At 36.1% G+C, this 25,447-nt stretch overlaps 1 pseudogene; it reads right to left on the bottom strand.

The window, feature by feature from the left end:
* Positions 1–221: 221 nt before the first annotated feature.
* On the bottom strand, positions 222–554 carry LOC113196927 (U6 snRNA-associated Sm-like protein LSm2 pseudogene; annotated as a pseudogene).
* Positions 555–25,447: the final 24,893 nt, after the last annotated feature.

Below are 25,447 nucleotides of genomic sequence, written 5' to 3'. Positions count from 1 at the left end.
CTGGTGAGACTAAGGAAACTCTCCCACTATGTCCAGGGAAGGAGAGAGAAAGACAGGTGCTGGGGACAGGGAAGGCTTTGCAATTCCCCAACCTCTTTCCCTTCTCAACAGAGGATAGCTGCTCTTTGCTATTATTCCTCTCATCCACTAAATACCTTTAGGAAAAAAAGGCATCACTTTTTTAAAAAAACAAAACACCTCAAGTATTGGGGGTCATAAGGTTATGGGGAACCAATAGAAAAGGGAGGGAAAAGGAACAGTGGTAATCGCTGCTTCTGCTGTAGGGCTTCCTTCCTTGCTGCATCCTGTAGGAACTGTGTGTTCACTTCGTCTGCTGGCAACTGCATAAAATGGACCACTGAGTCAAGGATGAAGCAGTTCTTCACTGATAACATGTGAGGATATTTCTCAGGGTCTGTAACACTGATGTCAGTTAGTTTGATGTTGAGATACCAATCCACAGAATGGAGGGTTCCACAGATGCTCAGGTCATTCTTGAGTTCCATGACCACATCCTTGCCCCCAAAGAACTTAAAAAAGGAGTAGAAGAGCATGGTGCTGGCACTGCATGCTACTAGCTATACTAAAAAGGGAAGGTAAATAACTTTTTATATATAATACCTATAATTATTAATTTACTGATTAGGAACAAAAGATGTATCCCATAGTTATGTGAAAAAGTTGATTTTCTTAAACATAATCATGTTATTTCATTCAGATAGTTTGAGATGAGGCTATCACAGTTTCCAGGAACTAAGTCTGCCTGAAGCTGTAGCTGGTTTAAGAAAATAGACAGCCTGCTGCAGTTTGCAAAACTCCTGACTTGTGAAGCCCAGGTCATCAGTTTTTGGTGTCTAGACTTAGAGCTTCTTTAACCTCACAATTTAACCTCAGGGCTCCTACACCCAAAGAAACCAGTTTCAGGGTCAGCAAAGTATTTTGGTTGTGTTTTCATCAGAATTGAGCATTGGTAGGTGGGAATGCCATGCCTCAGCCTTGGAATATATTAGAGTGGGCAGAGAGCACTTCTGCACAGCTTTTGAAGGCAACTGCCATCCAGTTGTTAACTCACTCCCTAGTCTCCTAACACACTACATTAACTTCATTCTTTACACAGGTTTCTTGTGAAGCAATGGAATGATTTTCAATTTTGTTTCTGACCTAGAAGACCCTTGGTGTTCCTGTTCCTAGGTCCCACATAAGCTACTTTTCCCCATTCATGCACGGCAGGTACAAGTCCATTGTTCACATCTATTAACTAGTCATATTGAAAAGGACTTTACATTTTCTTTAGTTCACATCTAGAACACTCCTGTCAATTTTAAGTTCTCATATTCATGCTAAGACTTTGATACATACAGGCCACGAGTGAGAAAATAGACTACATTTAACTTAATTAAATTCTTATTGTCATTCTCAAATACCAATTTTAAAGGATTTGAATGTACCTGAACTGTAAATATTTTTAAATAAAATAACCAATTCAAGTGATATATGAAGAAGAAAATATCCAAGCCTCTCATGTGTATTTCAAAAGAAATAAAATCCTCTAATGAGAGTTATTGTTGAAATTGTATTAATGTTTAGTAGTTAAGCTAAGTCATAACACACTGCAGGTCTTTCCTGTACGTCCTACATTTCTCAGCAAGAATCCGCTTTTTGCTCAACAACTTTATTCTTCATTCACAAAAGAAAAATAGTTTCACTATTGATAAGTAAATTAAAAGTTAGCTTTAGAGGAACAGTAACCATTTCACAAGTGAAATGAAGAGAGTAATTTTCTTACCTAGGTGTCAAAATAGGAGTACCAAATCTGTCATTTACTTGCTGAAAATGCATAGTTACTTTATGAATATTCATATGTAAGATTATTACAACTCTAAAAACTAAGTTCTTTACCTCCAAAATTTGAAAAATGCTTATTTGGGCCTAGCACCATATATAAGGGATTTTTTTTGGTATTTTAGTGCCAGAAGAATGACTAATTGAAGATGGAAAATGATTCCTACAAAGGGTGTGTGTGTGTGTGTGTGTGTGTGTGTGTGTGTGTGTGTAAACTTGTTACATTTAAAGAAAATGCTATTGACATTGATTATTATCCTCACCTGCAAGTACAGCTGAAAAGGCTATATCATTTTTTATTGGTTCTTTTTAGTTAACATAACATTAGGATTCATTTTGACATAATTATAAAAGCATAGAATATAATTTGCTCTAATTTAATCCCCTTTCCTCATCTTCTCCTTCCCCCTGTTTCCTTCCCTCTACTCTTCTGCTTTTTACTTATAGAATTTGTTAAGTTAGTGTCTTGTAGATATACATGATGGTGAAATTCACTGTGATATATCATTTATGTACATGGGAAAGTTATGTCAGATTCATTCCACTGTTCTTCCTTTATCCCATAGTTTCTCCCTCCCCTTCACTCCCCTTCATCTAGTGGATCAGTCTTTCTCCTACTTTGATGAAATCCACTCCCTATCATTTCTCTTTCTCCCCCACCCTCTTTCAACCCTCTTATTGCTTTCACATATCAAAGAAAACATTTAAACTTGGACTTTTGGGGTCTGATTTATTTCACTTAGCATGATAGTCTCCAGTTCCATCCATTTACCAGCAAATGCCATAACTTCATTCTTCTTTATGGCCAAGTAGTATTCAGCTATAAAGAAGAATGAAGTTATGGCATTTGCTGGTATATGGATGGAACTGAGACTATCATGCTAAGTGAAATAAATATTACATATATAAATGTGATATATATGTATATGTCTCATTTTCTTTATACATTCATCTGTTAAAGGCACCTAGGTTGGTTCCATAGCTTGGCTATTGTGAATTGTGCTGCTATAAACACTGATGTAACTGTATCCCTATAGTATACTGATTTTAGATTTTTTGAATATGTACCAAGGAGTGTGACTGCTGGTGATATGGTAGTTCCATTTCTACTTTACAGAATGGTTGCACTAATTTGCAGTCCCACCAGCAATGTATGAGTGAACCTTTGCCCTACATACTCTCCAATACTTATTATTAATTGTATTATTAATAATTGCCATTCTGATGGGACTGAAACTAAATCTCAATGTAGTTCTGATTTGTATTCCCCTAATTGCTAGAGATGTTGAAATTTTTTCATGTATTTGTTGGACATTTGTATTTCTTCCATTGAAAAAGCTTCTGTTTATTTCCTTTGTCCATTTATTAGTTGGGCTATTTGCTTATTTTGATGTTAAACTTTTGAGTTTTTTATATATTCTGGTTATTGATGCCCTATCTAAGGAGTAGGTAGGAAAGATCACTCATTCTGTAGGCTGTATTCAAGTCTTAATTGTTTCTTATGCTGTGCAGAAGCCTTTTTAATTTATTGATTTTTGGTTCTATTTCTTATGCTTTAGGACTCTTGCTAAGAAAGTTGGTTCCTCCAACATGTTGGAGTGTTGAGCCTACATTTTTTCTAGCAGTGCAGAATTTCGGTCTAATTCCTATGTCTCTGATCTAGTTTGAGTTGACTTTTGTGTAGGGTGAGAGACATATTCTTCTATATATGATTTCCAATTTTCCCAGCACCATTTGTTAAAAGGCTATCAAAAAGACTATATCATAATCAATAGCATATATAGAAAAATGGATGCCTGAAGTTTGGTTGTGGCTACAGCTCTTTTATAAATCCTGTTGGTGTTTGTATTGGTTTCTCTTCTTTGTCTTGTACATCATCATCATCTTCATCCTAAAGTTGGTTTCTCTTGACCTGGCAAAATGACCATAGAGAGAGGGGGCTGACTTTTAGAAAACTGAGAAAACTTTTTTCCGAATGTCCCTCAAAATACTAGTGTTGCATTGGTTTGAATTAATTTAAAAAAAGTCCTTATAATACTTTACTTCTTCCAAAATTCTCTTCAAACTGCTGTTATTAATTGTGTATTAGCTGGGAATAGTTCCTTTTCTTCATTTACATAACTCTGAAACTTGTCTATAAAAAGTATACTCAGTATATATTAATATTGGTTCATCAATTGTAATAAATGTACCATGCCAAATAAAGATGTTAATAACAGAAAAACAGTGTGAGGAGGGAAAGGATCATATTTCCTGTGCAATGCTTCTATAAACATTAAATTGCTCCTAAAAATGAAGTCTACTCATAATCCTTTGGCCAGTTGCCTTTTTATTCTGAACACAGTGCCATTCCAGAATTGTGTTTTCCATGTCTCTTTTGGAATTAATTTATTCATAGCTGACTTTTCCACCCCTCTTTTTTGACAGCAGTATATGTATCATGACACTTCCTATGTAATGGTACCAAATATCTTCCCAAGACATGCAATACAGAGTAAAACTGTATAACTTCCTCATACTCATGACCAATATTATATAGGTGTATTTCTCAAAAAAACTGACAAATACACAATTGAATAATGAATATGTTCAAGTTATCCCATTTCTGACATCTTGATTATAATGATTGGTCAAAAATTAAATACTTTTGAAAATAATGGAATAAGAATATATCCAAAATGTTTGTAAGTAATTATTTATTATTTATTATTTGTTTTGGCTTTGCATACTCAAAAGAATGTGGCTTTTATATTTATTTTTAGTTGTAATGCTTCTGATTAAATAAGAGAATATCAATATCCTGGTATATAAATATCAGTAGCTGAGAGCAAACAAAGGCTTCTGGGTGCTAGGTAGTGCAGAGCCAATACAGTTATCATAATTTCACTTCTAACAAAAGACATCAGGGTTAACAAAATTGTTTAATTTGCTTAGGCAGGATGAACTCTGTGCCTCTGCAAATTATTTCATGAGCTTTACATTGAATAATGCTCTAGAGAGATACTTTTTTCTCCATTTATACCCAAGTAGGAGTTAGCGTCTAGTTTATTTCAAGTACATAATATATGTGAAAAAGTGCTTGCAAATTAGAGGAATTATTGTAACACAAGTCTGCCTTAAGACATACAGGCTCTCAAGTTAAAGAGGAATTACATTCTTTAGCTAACAGATTTGTGGAATGTAATGAAATTTTGCTACTGGGTAGTAAGAATAGACTGCACAGTCTATTTCAATGGAGAATCAGAAAAAAGTAAGTAGGAGACAATGTTGAGAAAGAACAATGAAGGAGGAGTTAAAAACCCTGTATGACCTTGAACCGCTTGACTTCTCTGAAACTTTAGTTCTTTTATTTGTCAAATAGTATTTCTAGGCCCTATTATTATTGGGATCAAATTATATAATAGATGTGAAGGTGTTTTATGCTTTTCAAAGAACTAATTAATCTGAAATATTATTTTATAAGATGCATGGGGCTGTCCTATCAAGGCACATGAAATAGAGTAAGAGGAATATTCTGGGATATATAATATAAATGGTGTTAATGAAGAAAACCTTTGCTAAACCAGTTATACTCAACCAGTTCTGGGAACTGGTTAGGGGAAAGTATGTATAGTTCAGTTTCTCTACTCACTGCAGTTCACATGTGAGTTACCCAAATCTGGCAAAAATATCACTGCTAGAATGCCATCCAATATTTGTATTTAAATAACAAATGAAGTCTACAGTTTAAGGTATACCCTCACTTAGGAATCACTGTACAAGAGCAGGAATAAGCAAAAATTTTCTGTAATAAGTAGATTGTAAGTATTTTTTATTTTGAAGGCCACATAATATATCTGCCTTATCTTATTAGTTGTTTTTTCACAACCCTTTAAAAAATGCAAAGAACATGGTCAGCTCCTCAGTTGTACAAAAACAAGCCAGAGACAGATGCAAATCTAGATAGTAAAAAGGGCTCACATCATTGTAAATTAGTACATGGTACATATACAATATATTGTAACTCTTTGTATAGATGATTGTTGTTTTCATTACTATGAAATCTTTGAATATAGAATCTTGCTTACTCATTTTATATTCCTGGAACCCCCGACACACCCTGGTAAATCACAGTTGCATAACTGTTGGATGAAAAAGTCTACAATCTAGATGTTGTTTTCCCCATCAAAATTTATGTTGAAATTTGGTTGCCAATGTAGTTGTGCTAGAAGATCAGTCCTTTAAGAGGGATTAATATTTTTCTCTAGAGACTACAATAACTACTGAGACAGTGGTTTGTTATAAAGCAAGATTACCCATTATGTCCCTTTTTTCACACAAGCATCCTCTTCTAGTTTTCCCTTACCAGAAGCCAACCAGGTGCCGACCCCATGCTCTTGAACTTCCATGAGTCAAGATAAACTTCTTTCCATCAAAATTACCCAGTCTCCAGTATTCTGTTATAGCAACAAAAAAATGGACTAAGACAAAAGTTCTGTTAAATAAGATGAATATCAAAAATGAATGTCAATATTTTTAGTTTATCCAGTGGTAAGAGAAGTGATTATTCCCTAATTAATTTTACCAATGCAAGCAGTAAAAAATAAAAAGCAAAAAATAACCACACAAGAAAACCTTATTAGTTTAACACTCATATTTGTTGACATTATCAATATTAAACAGATATTTGCTGAGAGCCATAGCCAAGTAGGAATGATGCATGGCAATTTCCTTGTCAGCCTACCCCATGTTGCTTAGAGGGAGGACTCTCCATTATGGAAATGGGCTTGCCTTGGACCCAGGTCATTTGCAGTTACATTGCATGAATGTTTGAGAAAGGTGACCCTGCTCAAGGACCAGGGCAGATCCTGGTTTAGGGCGGTTCCAGGTTTAGGGTGTGGATCCTGCTGGGAATAGGGCTGTTCCAGGTTTAAGGTGGATCCTGCTGGGAATAGGGCATATCCTGCTGCCTCAGGAGCCCGCTCCTTGAGTTCCCATTGAGTTCTCAAGGGATTCAGAGAGTATTTGGGATGCAGAACCCGGTGGAGGTGGAGGATTCTCCCAGAACGTGTGTGCAGAGTGCCGATGAGAGTTCGGGAATAAAGAGTTGCTGCTGGAATCTACAAGTTTTTGTGAGTGGCTTGTGATTTTGTGCCCAGCCAGACTGCGGCAGATATTGGCCAAAATCCATTTTATTGTTATTTGGAAGAATGTAGCCTTGTTTTTTGTGACATCTCTAGGAAGACATAGGCTCACTTCTTGGGTACAATATTTAGGGAAATCTTTCTGGAGCATGTGGCTGGGAATGGGAATATGAGTATACCTTTGAGAAAATTACAAGGTATATCTAAAAGAGAAATTTATTGGGGAAATATTTGATCTCTATAATGACCGATGTACTCTGGCTTAGTTCTGGATATAGAGTCAGTTAAGTCTTTAAATGTGACTTGTTATATGAACAATTGCTTAATCCAAAGCTACTGATACTAACAATGTGAACATTATAATAAAACACAACATTGCGGTAGGTTTATAATCAGCCTATTAGTTGGCTTAAAATAGGCTGGTTTTAGGCTGCATCTTGGCCTTCTGAATCTGATGTCTTCTCTCAGATAAAACAGAGTGCCTATGCTCTTTGATTTGATTACTTCTTCCACTTCTTAGCTGAGGTGCATTTTCTTTTTTTTAGCAAACTTCTTCACTAATATTATATCTTATATCACCTGGATTTTCCTTTATAATAACTTTATTCTGTCTCACAACACATTTATCTGTTTTTGACTACCACTTCCTCCTTCAAGTAGACATCTTTTTCTGAATTGCTAGATTAACCTTCTAATGGTCTCCTATTTCTATGATCAATTGCACTAATTTCTCATGTTTTTTAATTTCCCATGTTTATCTTACTTAGTGGCTGTTCTTCTGTCTCAAATCTCCCCCTTGATTTGTTTAATAGCATCATTTTAGATATTGATGACATTGGACTGTCACTGATTCCTGTGCTCCTGGAAAGTAACTACAAATAATAATTACCACCTCTCACCTCCACATACACACATATACCCATATATTGTTTTGTGTACCAGAAAAAGACTTAGTAGAAAGAACCACTTCCTGTGACCTAGATAAGATTCACTGGGACCTTTCTTATTAACCTATGACACAGCCAGACACAGACCCTCTAATTTGTACTTTCTGTTCCATTGATCATATGGACAAAATACAGAACTTGACCAATCTTCAGGCTTCTCTCCCTGAACTTTGCCCCACACTTGGGTGTTTGAAGGCAGAATTGTCTTCTTCATCATTATTTTCTCCTCCTCTTTCTTTTCTTCTTTGTCTTCTGAGGATTGAACCCAGAGCATTTTGACAATGAGCTACATCCCAGTCTTTTTCTGTTTTTAAATGGTCTAGCTAAGTTGCTAAGGCTGGTCTGGGAATTGTGATCCTCCTGCCTTGGCCACCTGAGTTGCTGAGATTACAGGTGTGTATCCCTGTGCCCAACCAGAACAGTTTCCCAGATAAACTGCAGACCACAGGCAAAGAAGTTTACTGTACCATCATGCTGCTTAAACATCCCACTCCCCATAGCTGACTTCTAGCCTTTTCGTTCCTTCCTATCAAAAGAATATTCTTCCCTGAACTTTCAGGTGTTTACAATTTTATGTTGAAGTATTTTTCCTACTGCAGCTCTCCCCTTCCCCTTATTGCAGTAAGCTGTTTAAATAAAATCTCTCCTTATTTTAGCTTAGATTTGTTTTTCTATCTCATTATCATAATTTCACTCCAACAAACTTTCCTAACTGTCTCTCAAGTTTCATCTAGATTCTCCCCTGAGGATTCTATGGTGTCCTGTGGTTATCCTAATCAGAGGACTAATTAGACTGGAAAATAAGACTATGTTTTTGCCTCAGTTTTTCCCTAAAATAGGAACTTCTGAGGCAGGTTCTGGGTCCTCTTTACCTTATAGCCCTGGGTTTTCATAGAGTTCTAGGATAGTCCAATGCAAGTTTAACTACTTTTAAAATGTAGCTACCTAATTATTTAAATTAACAGCCTGTAATGAGGGACAGCCCAGCTGAGAACCATTTCTGACCAGTCACTTTCATGACTAAATCAATTGGGGTGGGGTAGAGGAGGGAGGTCATTTGGGGATTATTTCTCTCCTTCTGCATAGGAATGACATTTGAGCCCAGAAGGAACAATTTTGATTAGATGAAGGCCTGACAGCAAGCACTGCTACCCTTCACTATCCCTTATAAAACTATGTGGGAAAGCAATTTTGATTATTGTTGTAGAGACCATCAGTTCTAGAAAAATATCCCAGAAGAAAATGAGGTTTTTTATTCCTTTTGGCTCAGAATAGTGGCTCATACACTTCTGGAGATGGCAGGAATACCAGCTTCAATTTATCAAACACATAAAATGTTAACTGTGTCATTTTATTGACACTTTATGACTTACATCACCAAGATATGATTTATACTACATCAGAGTACTCTAGTCAAGGGATCCAACCTAGCCACAAGGACTCCAACAATGCCTCAAGGTAGATAATACAGGAGGACAGTTCCTATGTTTAGAAATAGTCCCCAGTCTAAGTCAAAAGGTCTTTATTCATATTTTGTCTTGTTTGCTTATTTTCCTCAAGGGTACTCAATTCCTGTAATTCAAATTCCTTGCTTAACTTCCAAATCCATTATTAATCTTTTTGCCTCATCAGATCTCTTTCTGATGCACAAACCCTTTGCCTACGAACTGTCTCATCTACCTCAGAGCTCTGTGGCTTCGATTCTTGCTGTCTGGGCTCTTAAACTACTTCTCTATGTCCAACATATTTACGCACTTCCAATCCATAGCTGCTTCTTAGCCTTATGATGATTTTGCTCCATTTCATATTGACATACAACAAGTGGTTCCACTTTTCCCTGGGTATATGACCTACCATGCTCACTATGGCTCTTGATTGGCTTCTTATCTGGTACTTTTGCAGGTGGCTGCCTAAAATTCTAGACATATACCACGTACATCAGAAATGAAACATCTAGAAACCCCCAAAATATTTTCATTGGCTCCAAATTTAATCAAATTAATATATGCATTACTTAACAATGGAGATATGTCCTGAGAAATGTGTCATTAGGCAATTTTATCATCCTGTGAATAGCACAGAGTGTGTTTGCACAAGCTTATATAGTATAGTATACTATGCAGCTATGAAATATGATACAGTTTATTGTACCTAGGCTTCAAACTTGGATATGTTACTATACTGAATATGATAGACAACTGTTAACACAAGGTTAACTATATGTATAGCTAAACATAGAAGAGCTACTGTAAAACTGTGATAAACATATAAAATATGGTACACTTGTGTGGGATATTTACCATGAATGGAGTTTGCAGGACTCAGAGTGGCTTTGGTGAGTCAGTGAGTGAGTGGAATAAATGTGAAGGCCTAAGACGTTACTGCATGCTACTGTAGACTTTATAAGCACTGTGCACTTAAGCAACACTATAAATTAATTTCTTAAATTTCCTTTATTCAATAATAAATTAACCTTAGCTTACTGCAATGTTTTATTTTATAAACTTTTAAGCCCTTTTTGTCTTTTGTAATAAAACTTACCTTAGACTATAAACACATTTTACAGATATACCAAAAATATTTTATATACATATAAATATGCATTATATATACATATTTGTTTACCCTATAAGTCCTTGAAAAATTTACCTTCAAAACATTTTTGTTAAAAACTAAAACACGAACACACAGGACTCATAAGAGTTGGGATTTTCAATATCACTAACTTCCACCTCCACATTTTTTCTCATTGGAAAGTCTTCAGGGGCAATAACACAGAGAGATATTATCTCCTATGATAACAATGCCTTCCTCTAGAATATCTTCAAAGGATCTGCCTGAGGATAACTTATTGTTAAACTTTTACTTTTTGTAGTTAGAACGAATATGCCCTAAGTTAAGGATAAAAAAAAAGTATAGTATAGTAGGCAGGCATAGTGGCACATACAGGTAATTCCAAATACTGGGAATGCTGAGGTAGGGGTTGGCAAGTTTGAGGTCAGTTTGGGCAACTTAATGAGATTCTGCCTCAAAATATAAAACAAAAGGGTTCTCAGGATGTAGCTCAGTAGGAGCTTCCCTGAGTTCAATCCCCAGTACTGATAAGGAAAAGCAAGCAAGTAAGAAAGAAGTATAGTAAATATATAAATCAGCAACATAGTTGTTTATTATCACAATCAGTTATTAAATACTATACACAACTGTATGTGCTTCACCTTTATACAACTGGCAATATAGTAGTTTGTCTAAACAAGCATCATAATGGACATGTGAATAATGTTTTGCACTTGGATACTACTACAGTTATGATGTCATCATGCAACAGGAATTTTTCAGCTCTGTTATAATTTTTGGGGACCAAAATTTTTTGTATAGGCAGCCAATTACTAGGAGAGACATTGTTATGCAGCATACAACTGTAGTTTTAAAAGTGAATAAAAAGGGCAGTCAGAAAGGGGCAGGGTAAAGAAACATCATAGAAAAGAAAGTCAAATACTACCACAGATAGATTATTAAGTTCAATATCTAGTATTTTATTTCTTCCTTTCCATTCTATTTTTCAAAAGATCTTATTTTTATCAATATTATACATGTACCTAATTTGAAAATAAAAATACTTTTATAGATATATTAGGAAAAATCATAATCTCCTTGCTTGGGATCCCTAGAAAACTGGGTCCAAGGCAAGAGATTATGTTCTACATACTTTCCTTTAGTATAATCCCAGGACCATAGTAGTGAAGGAAAAATAAAGTAAGACAGGGAACAAATGACAGAATTTGCATTACCTAGCTAGTATTAGCTTTTGGTAAGTGCAGGAGATTTTTTGGTTTTGATAGAATGTCTATAGAGAGGTCATAAGAAAGAAAAAATATCTAACAGTTCATGTCTCCTCTTGGTCAAAGTTTATTCTCCTGAATATCAACTCCTAAATATTTCCAAATTATACTATCTAGACTGTTCAAGCAACTTCTGGGAAAATGTGAGCCTAGGCGTGCAGCAGTACATATAAGGTTTAAGCCACAATACACACAGTGAGACAGCAAGTGGGTCTGTACTAATGGTGATCTCTACCTGCCTTTTGACAAGCTGAACTTTTGTGAACCCTGCCAACCAGTAAGATTTTAAGGATGCATGAGTGCTGATTGGATCGTGTGGAACTCATGTTCTTTGACCCTGAAGGTCATGAGTGCTAACTGGATCTGATGGCAACAGAGATAGCTAAAAGGAAAGGGAAGGAGATGAGAGGCTGCTTCCCAAAGACTTGAGTCAAGGAACTTATGTTCCCATGAGCAAGTATAAGTAGTCAGGAATAGGTACTTCCTCCGTCTTAACAAGCATGGTAGTCAGAACACCACAATGACCTAATCCTTACCATAGAGTTCAATAAATCTTTCTTCCATGAGCAAGGTGGCTTTTTCTCTGTGGCCTATAAGAATGTAACTTGTGGGCTGGGGATGTGGCTCAAGCGGTAGCGCGCTCGCCTAGCATGCGTGGGGCCCGGGTTCGATCCTCAGCAGCACCACATACCAACAAGGATGTTGTGTCCGCCGAGAACTAAGAAAAAATAAAATAAAAATGTTGAAATTCTCTCTCTCTCTCTCTCTGTCCCCCCCCCTCTCTCTTAAAAAAAAAAAAAAGAATGTAACTTGTAACAGGTGATACAAGTACAGATGATAGTGGTCCCATAAGCTTATAATAGAGCTAAAAAATTCCTGTTGCTTGGTGAGGTCATAGCCATCATGATGTAGTGCAACAAATTACATGTTTGAAGTGATTCTGATTAAGAAAACCTTCTATGCTGCTAGTTGTATAAAAATATAGTGCATACAATGATCTAATCATGTAATCCTCAATAATGGCAACAAATGACTATGTTAGTGGTTTATGTATTCAATATACTATACTTTTTAATAGTTATTTTAGAATGTACTCCTACTTATATATGTATATTAAAAAGTCCACAGTAAAAATATATTTAGGTGTATGCCAGCAGCAGCCTTGTATGTCTGGTGTTTACAATGAGATTGATTGCCTGAAGAGTCCATGTCAAGTATTGAACAACACTGGATCCAGTGGCAATGGAGATGAGCTAAAGAGAAGGATGAGGTAAAGGAACCTGTATTATCTAGATTTGTGGAAGTATGTTCCATGATGTTCACATAATGACAAAATGGCCTAATGATGCATTTTTCCGAACATATCCCCATAATTAAGCAATGCACAACTATATGCTGAAGAAATCTCAAGTGAAATCTTATAGTATTTAGAACTAAATGAAAATACAACTTAACAAAGATTATGTGCTGTAGTGAAAATAGTGCTTAAAAGGGTATTTGTAGCATCAAAGGCATATATTAGAAAAGAAAAATCTAAAATCAATAATCTAACCCTCCACTTCAGGAAAATAAGATAAAATTAAATCCTAAAGTATGCCAAAGAAAATAAATAATCATAAACAAAACTAGCTCTGTGTGTGTGTGTGTGTGTGTTTTCCAGTTATGTTTCTTTAGAAAATTCTTAATAGCACCCATCCGAACAGGAGACAAAAAGAAAGCAGGAGTAACTATATCAATTCCAGAAATGACTGACTTCAGAGCAAGGAAAATTATCAGGAATAAAGAAGGGCATCACATAGTGATAAATGGGTCAACTCTTCAAGAAGATATAACAAAGATCCTTAATGTGCTTGTGCCTAAAAACAGAACATCAAGATATATTAGGAAAAAAAAGAGAGACTCAAAAGATAAATAGATGAATCCATATTATTATTGGACTCTTAAATATTCCTTCATCAAAAATGGACAGTCCTAGCCAGGTGTGGTTGTGCTCACCTGTAATTCCAGCAGCTCTGGAAGCTGAGGCAGGAGGATCGTGAGTTCAAATCCAGCCTCAGCAAAAGTGAGGTGCTAAGACAGTGAAACCCTATCTGTAAATAAAATACAAAATAGGGCTGGGAATGTGGCTCAGTGGTTGAGTGCCCCTGAGTTCAATCCCTAGTTCCCCTCCCCACAAATGAACAGACCCAGTAGGCAAAAAAATCAGTAAGGATATAATTGATCCTAACAACAACATCGATCAGCTATATATAATGGTTATCTATAGACTTCTTCATTTAATAACAGCAGAGTTCACATTCTTCTCAAGCTTATGTGGATCATTCACTAAGAGCAAATTCTATGCCATAAAATACACCTTAACAAATTTAAAATAATAGAAATCATACAATGTCTATTCTGAAACCACAATATAATTAAGTTAGAAATCAATAACAGAAAGATTGCTGGACAAGCACAAACTATTTGGAGATTAAAAACATGCTTCTAAATAACACATGGGTCAAAGAAGTAATCTCAAGTGAAATTTTTAAATATTTGGAAGTAAATGAAAATACAACTCATCAAATGTTGTATGGAATAATAAAAATAGTGCTTAGAAAATAGTTTTGAAGGCATATGTTAGAAAAGAAGAAGAATCAAAAATCAGTAATCTAAATTTCTACCTTAGGAATAAGAAAAAAAATTAAATCTAAAATCAGTCAAAGAAAAGAAATAATCAAAATTAGAACAGAAATCAATGAAATTTCAAATCAGAAAATTGATAGATAAAAATCAATGAAATTTCAAGTCAGAAAATTGATAGATAAAAATCAATGAAATTAAAGCTGATTCTTTGAAAATATTGATAAAATTGATAAATCTAAACAGGCTAACCAGGAAAAAAAAAAGAAGAGAGGCCACAATTACTAATATTAGAAGTGGGGACATTGCTATAGATCCCATAGACATTAAAAGCATACTAAAGGAACACTATACACAGATCTTTGCCTACAAATTTGATTAACAAGATAGACGGACAAAGGATATGTCCTTGAAAGATAGTCTTCCAAAACTCATACAAGAAGAAATGAGCAAACTGAATAGCTCTCAATTAAAGAAAATGAATTGATAATTAATTACCTTACAAGACAGAAAATACCAAGCCCAGATGTATTCACTGGTAAATTCTTCCAAACACTTAAAGGATAGGTTATACTAATTCTCTACAATCTTTTTCAGAAGAGAAAAGCAGAAGAACTTCCTAACTCATTCTATATAGCCAGCATTACTCTCATACCCAAACCAGATCAATACCTCTCAAAAAATAAATAAATAAACAGCAAATACAAAAATCTCAGCAAAATATTGGCATACTGAATCCAATGAAGTATAAAAAGACATATATTTTTACCAAGTGTTGTTTATCCCTTGTATTCAAAGCTGGCTCAACACTCAAAATTCAACCCTTAATCATAGTATATTTACATATGGGTCCTGTTATAGAACCCTTAAAATCCTTGGGATTTCCTGAGTGATAGAGATGTATTTTGTTATTCATAGGAAGTCTATTTGGAACACTTGAGTTTATGTTAATAAAGGAGCTTAGGGAAGCATGCCCAGATAGTCTCTTGGTAGGACTGTCTACCAGAAAGACCAATTAATGAGAAGAGAACATAGGAAAAAGTCTACATGACCTTGGGTTTGGTGATGACTTTTTAGATATACCATAAAAGGCAGAAAAAAGAAAGAATTGATAAACTAGACTTTTTTTGAAAGACAGATCATTTTCAATGTTCACTTTGTTAAATCTTTTGTTTCACTTACAGACTTAGCTAAGAAAAATTAGGAATAATCAAAAATATAAAAATCAGTAAAGGCATGTTTTAGAAAGTACTTTTAGCTTTATGACTTCCATTGAAGTATGGGATAAGCTAGAGTTTTTAAATTATTATTATTATTATTATTATTTTAATTTCAGTACTGGGGATTACATGTTATGAAGGTTTTCTAAGTGTTCTACCACTGGGCTACAGCCCTAGCCCTTTTAGTTTTTACTTTGAGATAGGGTGTCACTACATTACCCAGGTTGGCCTGAAACTTGTGATCCTTCTGTCTTAGCCTCACAAATAGCTGGAATTACAGGCATGTGCCACCATGGATAAAATAGACTCCATTAAAATTTAAAATTACTGATCTGAAAAAGACACTGTCCAGAGAATGAAAAACAACAAGCCAAAGACTGAGAGAAAATTTTAGCATAAGACATTGATAAAGGACTGGTCTTCCAGATAGATATACAAAGAACTCCACAATAAGAAAACAATCTGATATAAAGGTAAGCCAATGACCTCAATAGGCATCTCACCAAAGGAGATATACAAATGGCAAATAAACATATAAAAAGATATTCTATGCCATATAGCATAAGGTATATGTAAATTAAAACAACAGTAAGAGGTAGATTTGGTGGCACCCACCTGTAATCCCTGTAGCTTGGGAAGCTGAGGCAGGAGGATGTGTCAAAGCCAGCCTCAGCAACTTAGTGAGACCCTGTCTCAAAATAACAACTTAAAAAAGTGGAGATTGGGGATTTGGCTCAGTATTTAAGTACCCCTGAGTTCAATTCCTGGTACAAAAAAAAACCCAAACAAATAAACAAACAAATAAACCAGTAAGATAGCATTTACACACCTATTAGAATATCCAAACTCCAGGACACTGATGGTACCAAATGCTAATGAGGATGTGGAACAACAGGAATTCTCATTCATAGCTGGTAGGAATGTAAAATGATAGATACTTTGGATCCATATTATTCATATGATCCAGCAGTTGTACTGCCTGGTATTTACCTAAAGGAAATGAAAACTTATGTCCACACAAAAACCTGTGCATGTATATTTATAGCAAGTTTACACATAATTGTCAAATCTTGAAAGTAACCAAGATGTCCTTCAGTAGGCGAATGGATAAAATAACTGTGGTATATACAGAAAATGGAATATTACTCAGTGCTAAAAATAAATGAGCTATTAAAGAAATGAAGGGAATGTAAATGCATAGTTATGTGAAAGCAATCAATATGAAAAAAAAAATCTGACAAATAAGTAGTCCTCCTTAATCTGAAGTTTCGCTTTCTGTGGTTTCATTTACCTATAGTTTGAAAATATTAAATGGAAAATTCCAGAAATAAATAATTCATACATTTTAAATTCTGAATAGTATCATGAAGGCCGCCTAGCTTTTTCTTGCCTTATATATGAATCATTCCTTTGTCTAGCATAATCCCACTGTACACAGTATCCTCTGTTAGTCATTTAGTATCCATCTCTATTATCAGATAGACTGTTGTGGCATATCACAGTGCTTGTGTTCAAATAACCCTTATTTTTCATAATAAAAGCCCCATAGTATGAAAAGTAGTAAACTAGCAATTTTATTATGATGTATTATTATAATTATTATATTTCATTATTGGTTATTGTTGTTACTCTTTAAATGTGCCTGATTTATAGATTCAATCTTATTGTAGGAATATATAGGAAAAATAGCATATATAATGCTATATGTGGTTTCAGGCATCCACTGGGAGTCTTAGAACACATTCCCTATAGATAAGGGAGGAATTACATATATTATGTAATTCTTATTATTTGACATTCTGGAAAAGGCAAAGCTATGGAGATCTTAAAAAAAAAATCACTGGATGCCAGGGGATAGGGGAGAGAGATGTATATGAATAGGGCAGAAAAGAGAGAATTGGGTGTGGGGCACAGCGAAAGTACTCTGCATGCTACTATAATGGTTGACATATGTTAGCAAGTTTTCCATTGCTATGACCAAAATACCTGACAAGAACAACTTAGAAGAGAAAACATTTATTTTGGTTCACAGTTTCACAGATTCAAATCTCTGACTTGCTGGCTCCAAGGCAAAAACATCATGGTAGAAGGGTGAGTTAGAGGAAAGCAACTTAGCACATGTAGCAGGAAGCAGAAGGAGGTGGAAGGTGTGAGGGAAAAGATAAACCCTTCCAGAGCATGCCCCCAGTGACCTCCTTTTTCCTACTAGGTCCAAATTCCCAGTAGTTCATTCAGCTATCAATGGTTTAATCTACTGATGAGGTCAGAGACTTCATGATATAATCACTTTTAAAGTCCTACCTCTGAGGATGTAAGACTTTCAAAGACATTCCTGACCCAAAGCATAACAATACTTGTCATTACAGACTGCTCGAAATCCATAGAATGTACAGTACCAAGAATGAGCCCTAATGTAAACTGTGGACTTTGACTGGCAATGATGTGTCAATGTAGGTATGTACCACTCTGGTGATGTGTGTTGATGATGGAGGAGCTTATACATGTTATGCATGAATGCAGTAGTATATGAGAAGCATTTTTACTTTCTTTTTTTTATTGTTGGTTGTTCAAAACATTACATAGTTCTTGATATATCATATTTCACATTTTGATTCAAGTGGGTTATGAACTCCCATTTTACCCCATATACAGCTTGCAGAATCCCATCAGTTACACTTCCATTGATTTACATATTGATATACTCATGGCTGTTGTATTCTGCTGCCTTTCCTATCCTCTACTATCCCCCCTCCCCTCCCCTCCCCTCCCCTCTTCTCTCTCTACCCCCACTACTGTAATTCATTCCTCCCCCTTGTATTATTTTTCCCTTTCCCCTCACTTCCTCTTGTATGTAATTTTGTATAACCCTGAGGGTCTCCTTCCATTTCCATGCAATTTCCCTTCTCTCTCCCTTTCCCTCCCACCTCTCATCCTTGTTTAATGTTGGTCTTCTTCTCGTGCTCTTCTTCCCTAGTCTGTTCTTAGTTACTCTCCTTATATCAAAGAAGACATTTGGCATTTGTTTTTTAGGGATTGGCTAGCTTCGCTTAGCATAATCTGCTCTAATGCCATCCATTTCCCACCAAATTCTATGATTTTGTCATTTTTTAATGCAGAGTAATACTCCATTGTGTATAAATGCCACATTTTTTTTATCCATTCGTCTATTGAAGGGCATCTAGGTTGGTTCCACAGTCTTGCTATTGTGAATTGTGCTGCTATGAACATCGATGTAGCAGTGTCCCTGTAGCATGCTCTTTTTAGGTCTTTAGGGAATAGACCGAGAAGGGGAATGGCTGGGTCAAATGGTGGTTCCATTCCCAGCTTTCCAAGAAATCTCCATACTGCTTTCCAAATTGGCTGCACCAATTTGCAGCCCCACCAACAATGTACAAGTGTACCCTTTTCCCCCACATCCTCGCCAGCACTTATTGTTGTTTGACTTCATAATGGCTGCCAATCTTACTGGAGTGAGATGGTATCTTAGGGTGGTTTTGATTTGCATTTCTCTAACTGCTAGAGATGGTGAGCATTTTTTCATGTACTTGTTGATTGATTGTATGTCCTCCTCTGAGAAGTGTCTGTTCAAGTCCTTGGCCCATTTGTTGATTGGGTTATTTATTATCTTATTGTCTAATTTTCTGAGTTCTTTATATACTCTGGATATTAGGGCTCTATCTGAAGTGTGAGGAGTAAAGATTTGTTCCCATGATGTAGGCTCCCTATTTACCTCTCTTATTATTTCTTTCACTGAGAAAAAAACTTTTTAGTTTGAGTAAGTCCCATTTGTTGATTCTAGATGTTAACTCTTGTGCTATGGGTGTCCTATTGAGGAATTTGGAGCCCGACCCCACAGCATGTAGGTCGTAGCCAACTTTTTCTTCTATCAGATGCCGTGCCTCTGATTTGATATCAAGCTCCTTGATCCATTTTGAGTTAACTTTTGTGCATGGTGAGAGAAAGGGATTCAGTTTCATTTTGTTGCATATGGATTTCCAGTTTTCCCAGCACCATTTGTTGAAGATGCTATCCTTCCTCCATTGCATGCTTTTAGCCCCTTTATCAAATATAAGAAAGTTGTAGTTTTGTGGGTTGGTTTCTGTGTCCTCTATTCTGTACCATTGGTCCACCCGTCTGTTTTGGTACCAGTACCATGCTGTTTTTGTTACTATTGTTCTGTAGTATAGTTTGAAATCTGGAATCGCTATACCACCTGATTCACACTTCCTGCTTAGTATTGTTTTTGCTATTCTGGGTCTTTTATTCTTCCATATGAATTTCATGATTGCTTTCTCTATTTCTACAAGAAATACCGTTGGGATTTTGATTGGCATTGCATTAAACCTATAGAGAACTTTTGGTAATATCGCCATTTTGATGATGTTAGTTCTGCCTATCCATGAACAGGGTATATTTTTCCATCTTCTAAGGTCTTCTTCAATTTCTCTCTTTAGGGTTCTGTAGTTTTCATTGTATAAGTCTTTCACCTCTTTTGTTAGGTTGATTCCCAAGTATTTTATTCTTTTTGAGGATATTGTGAACAGAGTGGTTGTCCTCGTTTCCATTTCAGAGGATTTGTCGCTGATATACAGGAATACCTTTGATTTATGCGTGTTGATTTTATAACCTGCCACTTTGCTGAATTCATTTATTAGCTCTAATAGTTTCTTTGTAGACCCTTTTGGGTTTGCTAGGTATAGAATCATGTCATCTGCAAATAGTGATAATTTAAGTTCTTCTTTTCCTATTTTTATGCCTTTAATTTCTTTCGTCTGTCTAATTGCTCTGGCCAGTGTTTCGAGAACTAAATTGAACAGAAGTGGTGAAAGAGGGCATCCCTGTCTTGTTCCAGATTTTAGAGGGAATGCCTTCAATTTTTCTCCATTCAGAATGATGCTAGCCTGAGGCTTAGCATAAATTGCTTTTACAATGTTGAGGTATGTTCCTGTTATCCTTAGTTTTTCGAGAGTTTTGAACATAAAGGGATGCTGTACTTTGTCGAATGCTTTTTCCGCATCTATCGAGATGATCATATGGTTCTTATCTTTAAGTCTATTGATGTGGTGAATAACATTTATTGATTTCCGTATATTGAACCAGCCTTGCATACCAGGGATGAATCCTACTTCATCATGGTGCACAATTTTTTTGATATGTTTTTGTATCCAATTCGCCAGAATTTTATTGAGGATTTTTGCATCTAGGTTCATTAGAGATATTGGTCTGTAGTTTTCTTTCTTTGAAGTGTCTTTGTCTGGTTTCGGAATCAGGGTGATGTTGGCCTCGTAGAATGAATTTGGAAGTTCTCCCTCTTTTTCTATTTCCTAAAATAGCTTGAAAAGTATTGGTATTGATCCTCTTTAAAGGTTTTGTAAAACTCTGCTGTATACCCATCCGGTCCTGGGCTTTTCTTAGATGGTAATCTTTTGATGGTTTCTTCTATTTCCTCAATTGATATTGGTCTGTTTAGGTTGTCTATATCCTCCTGACTCAATCTGGGCAGATTATATGACTTAAGAAATTTATCGATGCCTTCACTATCTTCTATTTTATTGGAGTATAAGGATTCAAAATAATTTCTGATTATCTTCTGTATTTCTGAAGTGTCTGTTGTGATCTTGCCTTTTTCATCCCGTATGCTAGTAATTTGAGTTCTCTCTCTTCTTCTCTTCACTAGCATGGCTAAGGGTCTGTCGATTTTATTTATTTTTTCAAAGAACCAACTTTTAGTTTTGTCAATTTTTTCAATTGTTTCTTTTGTTTCGATTTCATTAATTTCAGCTCTGATTTTAATTATTTCTTGCCTTCTACTTCTTTTGCTGTTGTTTTGCTCTTCTTTTTCTAGGATTTTGAGATGAAGTATGAGATCATTTATTTGTTGGTTTTTTCTTTTTTTAAGGAATGCACTCCAAGCAATGAATTTTCCTCTTAGAACTGCTTTCAATGTGTCCCATAGATTCCGATATGTTGTGTCTGTGTTTTCATTTAACTCTAAGAATTTTTTAATTTCCTCCTTGATGTCTTCTAAAACCCATTGATCATTCAGTAACCTATTGTTCATTCTTCAAGTGATGCATGATTTTTCCTTCCTTCTTTTATCATTGATTTTCAGTTTCATTCCCTTATGATCAGATAAGATGCATGGTATTATCTCTACTCCTTTATATTGTCTAAGAGTTGCCCTGTGACATAATATATGATCTATTTTTGAGAAGGATCCATGTGCTGCTGAGAAAAAAGTGTAGCTGCTTGATGTTGGGTGGTATATTCTATATATATATCAATTAAGTCTAGGTTGTTAATTGTGTTATTGAGTTCTATAGTTTCCTTATTCAACTTTTGTTTGGAAGATCTGTCCAGTGGTGAGAGAGGTGTGTTGATTATTGTATGGTGGTCTATTAGACTCTTGAACTTGAGAAGAGTTTGCTTGATGAACATAGCAGCACCGTTGTTTGGGGCATATATATTTATGATTGTTATGTCTTGTTGGTGTATGGTTCCCGTGAGCAGTAAGTAGTGTCCCTCTTTATCCCTTTTGATTAACTTTGGCTTGAAATCTATTTTATTTGATATGAGTATGGACACTCCTGCTTGTTTCCGCAGTCCATATGAGTGATATGATTTTTCCCAACCTTTCACCTTCAGTCTATGTATATCTTTTCCTATCAAATGCGTCTCCTGTAGGCAGCATATTGTTGGGTCTTGTTTTGTGATCCATTCAACTAGCCTGTGTCTCTTAATTGGTGAGTTTAAGCCATTAACATTTAGGGTTATTATTGAGATATGGTTTGTTCTTCCAGCCATATTTGTTTATTAATGCTATTAAACCTGATTTGTTTTTCTCTTTGATTATTTTCCCCCCTTTACTGTCCTACCTCCCACTGTTGGTTTTCATTGTTGTTTTCCATTTCCTCTTCCTGTAGTGTTTTGCCAAGAATTTTTTGAAGAGATGGTTTTCTAGCTGCAAATTCTTTTAACTTTTGTTTATCGTGGAATGTTTTAATTTCATCTTCCATCCTGAAGCTTAATTTCGCCGGATACACGATTTTTGGTTGGAACCCATTTTCTTTTAGCGTTTGAAAAATGTTATTCCAGGATCTTCTAGCTTTTAGAGTCTGTGTTGAGAGATCAGCTGTTATCCTGATTGGTTTACCCCTAAATGTAATCTGCTTCCTTTCTCTTGTAGCTTTTAAAATTCTCTCCTTATTCTGTATGTTGGACATCTTCATTATAATGTGTCTAGGTGTGGATCTCTTATGATTTTGCACATTCGGTGTCCTGTAGGCTTCTAGGATTTGGGATTCTGTCTCATTCTTCAAGTCTGGGAAGTTTTCTCACATTATTTCACTGAATAGATTGTTTATTCCTTTGGTTTGGAGCTCTGTGCCTTCCTGTATCCCAATGACTCTTAAGTTTCGTCTTTTGATATTATCTCATAGTTCTTGGATGTTCTGCTCATGGTTTCTTAGCAGATTTGCTGAGCTGTCTATGCTCTTTTCAAGTTGAAATACTCTGTCTTCATTGTCTGATGTTCTATCTTCTAAGTGATCCACTCTGCTGGTAGTATTCTCAATTGAGTTTTTAAGTTGGTTTATTGCTTCCTGCACTTCTAGGATTTCTATTTGTTTGTTTTTTATTACCTCTATCTCCCTGTGAAATTGATCTTTTACTTCCTGGATTTGAGTTCCTTGTCAATGTGATCTTTCATTGTCTGATTTTGCTGTCTCATGTCTTCCTTAAGACTCCAGATCATCTGAAGCATGTATATCCTGACCTCTCTATCTGACATTCCATCTGTTGCAGCTATTACATCTTCTAAAGTTGAGTTGACCTGCATTGCCTGTGGTCCTTTCTTTCCTTGTCTTTTCATACTGCTGGCGTTTCTTTCTGCTTGGTGAAACTGTTGTGTTTTTGAAATTTTCCCTCTATTTATTTATATTGCTCTTGTATAGTTGAAAAATCACCCTTGCAGGGCAGGTAGTGGCTGTGATCCTCCTCCAATTGGTGTGATCCATCTACCACGCTGGCGGGCCCTAGGTCTGCTCTACTGGTCGGTCAAAGGTCCGCCTACCCAGCAGGCATGAGGGGCACCTCTGTCACTCCGCAGGTTGCTGGGCCTAACCTCCCGATGGGTTGCAGGTCCGCCTACCTTGCAGGTGCGGGGGGAGGGGGCGGCTCCGCCCTTCAGCAGGCCGCTGGGCCTGATCTGCCGGTGGTCACAGTCCCGCCTACCTTGCAAGCACTGGGGGAGGGGACGGGCCTGCCCCTCAGCAGGCCGCTGGACCTGTCCTGCTGGTGGGTCGCAGGTCCGCGCTCCCTGCAGGCGCGTGTGGCAGCTCTGTCACTCAGCAGGTTGCTGGGCCTGACCTGCCCATGGGTCACAGGTTCGCCTAGCTTGCAGGCCAGCATTTTTACTTTCTACTAAAAGTTGATGTGAACCTAAAATTGTTACAAAAATAATAGTCTATTAAAAAATTCTTGGGGTGTAGTGGCGCATGCCTGTAATCCCAGAGGCTCGGGAGGCTGAGGCAGGAGGTTGGCAAGTTCAAGCCAAAGTAAGGCACTAAGCAACTCAGTGAGACCCTGTCTCTAAATAAAATAAAAAATAGGGCTGGGTATGTGGTTCAGAGATCAAGTGCTCCTGAGGTCAATCCCCGGTACCCCCTCCCCCCCAAAAAATTTCATTGCCAGAGAATTGTCATTATTTAATGTGTCTGGAAATTCCTGAAAAATCTTTATTTACAGAACTTATCATTATTTAACCTGATTCAGAGCTTGTTTATGTGATAAGCCCTATCCCCAAGGTGTTGGTCAAAAACAACCAGAGAAAACTGTTTAACATTATAGCTGCCTCCGTTTAGATGGGAAAAAAACAGAATGTCCAAAAGTCTTAGAATGACTATGTGGGAAATGACATATCCATAGACAAATTAGTTCTACATACTTCTGGGAATCTGAAAGGGTATATATACGTATAGGCAGGGCAATTTCTATGCCCAGAAAAAAAAACTGAGCATACTTATTTCTCAGTTCTGGCTGACCCTGAGGCTCTGTTCAATCAGGAAGGGATAGTTAAGGGAGAGTTCTAAACTGCCAGAACCCTAAAATATACTTAGATACTATAGGCAAAAGGTATAAGGTATTGGTTCAAATAACATTTATTGGAGTGTATTGCCATAACTATTCTGTTATCAGTTATTGTTGTTTAATTTAATTTTTAAGTTGAACTTTATTGAAGGAATGTATGTATAGGAAAATATAACACAGTGTGTGTGTGTGTGTCTATATATATATATATATATATATATATATATATTACACAATATTTGGTAGTATTTGTGGTTTCAGAGTAGGGGTCTTGGAATATTAACTATAGATAAGGCAGGAATACTGTCCATCAGATATTTCATTAAGCTTATTTTCCTAATGGAGTTTTTCATAGAGCCTTCTGCCATGTTCCAGTATATAGGACTACATTTCTGAGGTACTAGGGATTGAACTCAGGGACACTATACTCTCCACCACTAAGCCACATTCAGAGCATTTTTTTAAATTTTTTTTTTTTTGAGACAGGGTCTCATTAAGTCACTGAGGCTGGCCTCAAATTTGCTATCCTCCTAGTATGGCTGCATTTTTTATTCTGGGATCTTCCCTCATAATGGTAAGTACCTTCATCTCTCTCTTGGTTTGGAAATACTATTTCTGGTTTGTTAGGTCCTCCTCCTCCTTAGTTTATTTCTTCATTTTGGTAGAACTCAACCTCTAGGAGCTTCCTGTGAGATGGGAACTAGCAAAACTTATTTTTTAGAAATTTCCAGACTGAAAGGTATTGATTCTACTCTGAAACTTTATTA

This window comes from Urocitellus parryii, chromosome 1 (genome assembly GCF_045843805.1).
Source record: "Urocitellus parryii isolate mUroPar1 chromosome 1, mUroPar1.hap1, whole genome shotgun sequence".
Classification (NCBI taxonomy): Eukaryota; Metazoa; Chordata; class Mammalia; order Rodentia; family Sciuridae; genus Urocitellus; species Urocitellus parryii.
The sequence above is the reverse complement of the archived record's forward strand: the minus strand, read 5'-3'. Positions and strand labels throughout refer to the sequence as shown.